The sequence below is a fragment of the Bidens hawaiensis genome, unplaced genomic scaffold (genome assembly GCF_021521415.1).
Source record: "Bidens hawaiensis isolate Kalapana, Puna unplaced genomic scaffold, B.hawaiensis_p1.1 tig00000369_1, whole genome shotgun sequence".
NCBI lineage: Eukaryota > Viridiplantae > Streptophyta > Magnoliopsida > Asterales > Asteraceae > Bidens > Bidens hawaiensis.
Genome location: NW_027491028.1, coordinates 4,203,946 through 4,206,138, shown reverse-complemented (window position 1 = coordinate 4,206,138; position 2,193 = coordinate 4,203,946). Strand labels below are relative to the sequence as shown.

The 2,193-nt window shown below is 34.1% G+C and overlaps 1 long non-coding RNA gene across 4 annotated transcripts; it reads left to right on the top strand.

Annotated features, from left to right (window-relative positions):
• The first annotated feature begins 289 nt into the window (after nt 1-289).
• On the top strand, nt 290-1,330 carry LOC143623812 (uncharacterized). Of its 4 annotated transcripts, none has more exons than XR_013151967.1 (4): nt 290-360; nt 465-517; nt 629-699; nt 1,224-1,330. It is a non-coding gene; the product is annotated as an uncharacterized LOC143623812 (long non-coding RNA). The 4 variants fall into 4 exon arrangements; XR_013151968.1 differs by having other exon boundaries at nt 460-517; nt 614-699; XR_013151971.1 differs by lacking the exon at nt 1,224-1,330 and adding an exon at nt 1,050-1,190 and having other exon boundaries at nt 629-1,018.
• Nucleotides 1,331-2,193: the final 863 nt, after the last annotated feature.

Genomic DNA, 2,193 nt, shown 5'->3' with positions numbered 1-2,193 from the left:
AATATTTTTTTTGTTAAAAGTTAAAAATAATTATTTATTAGTTCTATAGTTCTCTCTAGATATCATCCCTAAACCCTAAACTATATATTTATATATATATATATATATATATATATATATATATATATATATATATATATATATATATATATAGGTATTGGATCATTTCAGAAGTTTTTTTACAGCGAGAAGTTTTTCTGGTACTCGGTCGCTTATCACAGGTCGTTATGTTGTGGGGGGGGGGGGGTTCCGGCAGTTTATGGCGGCTGCGGAGAGAGCCTGTAACTTGGAGGCTTCGGATAAATCGTTATGTTGCGGGATCTTCTATGGCGATGGCGCAACTCTTTACTATGGTTTACGGTACCTTCAATTTCCAATTTCATGTGTCGGAAGTAAACCCTATATATATTATGATTTTTTTTTATAACCTTGATAACAATTACCTTTTCTTTTGCAAAGGCCAGGAGCAAAGGCTCGAATCTGCATGAAGAGGTTGTTCTTTGGAACAATCGAGAAGGTACATACCATATTTCAATCGAAGTATATTTGATTTTGGTAATTGTTGTGTTTATCTTTAAATTAAGATTTAATTGATTTGGTTGTTGAGTTATAGCGTTATTATTGTTAGGTGAAAATTTTCACTCCAAAAAAGGATTGCCATCGGACTATGGACTATTGTAGCCTACCAAACCGTTCCAGGTATGTTCGATCATATGTATTTGACTATTGCATATCACAACTTTCCGACTGTCTATGGTGGCGGTGGACTGTGATTATAACTCGATAGCTCTTAACAAATGCACTGTTCAATTTTGTGATGCTTAATGCAATTGTATGCTGTGCATTTTCAATGTCAATTGTTGCTATTCGAGGTCATGGTGATTCAAGTAAAGGCAACCTCTATTGTCGGTGATCTAAGCCTCTTCAAATCGATCAATTGTTTTTATATTTTTGTGGTAACAATGAAGATTCAATTGTTGAAAAAAATAGAACAACCCCTTATCTTATCACTATACCAGTCAACTCCTCTTATATTTTTGTTGTGTTAGAAATAACATGAAGGGGCTGTTGTATTTGTTTCTTTTGTGCGTTGCAAAAAGTTACAAATTAGGCCCGTTTTTTAATTACGTTTGAAGTGTGGTTGTTTAGTGAAGATTGTACAGATTGTTAACTGATAAAGTTAACAATTGATAAGCACTACTCTGTTTGTTTCTTATGTGCAGTTCAAATGATTGGAAGCTTTCTTAATCCATTTCTCTCACAAACGTGTATGAAATTCGTAATCAAAAGCAGGAAATGGGCTGGCATTTGAAATTGGAATCTGCAAGCAAGTTTTCTTCAATTTTTGTCTTCTTTTTCGTTATTTGGTTTTTAGTTGGCCTAGGATTGTTTATGCAAACGATCTTATGAACATTATTAATGCACACAAAACATGGCATCAACTTGGCCCTTTGCTACACTACTGTATCCTATTAACGTTGCTATTGTTACTATTATTGCTACATATATTATCATCTGTTAATATAGTTACCATTATTTCCTATTTTAACCATTATCGTTTCCACCCTCGACCAAGATCTAGCTCGTTTTGCAACAAAATTTAAACCTTTATTGATTAGGAGTCTGATTTAGCTAGATCTAGGATTACTAAGTGATCCATACTTACTAACGAGTTCAACAGATAATATTTTTACGCCAAGTTTACAATTTTATTGCATAAAAATGCCCGATTTGCCTTCGTATCAAATCTTAGGGCAAACTGACTTTAAAAACGTACCTTTTAAGCTTAAACGTACCTTTTGGTTTACGTCGAGCTACGGGTTTAGCTTAACACGTGCCCCAAGACTTGTTTCTTGCTTGTATAACGAATATTCAACACAAACTATGCTTGGTTTGGATTCGGATATGAGCCGTAAGGGTAGAGGAGTGTTTGTGTGTGTTTTTGAGTGTGTATGGAGGCTAGGAGATGGAAATGAGGGTTTTAGGGTGTTAGGGAGGTTTAAGGGAGTTTATATACCCTTAATCCCATGGACCTAAAGCCCATCACCATCCCATTGTTCCATCTTTTATTATCTAAGCCTACACTTTATTATTTAATTAACTTAACTAAATAATAACACACCGTAGGATGTTACAAGTAAACGAAATTTCTTTTTATTAATTATTGACAAAAGTAGGATGTTACAAGTCTTC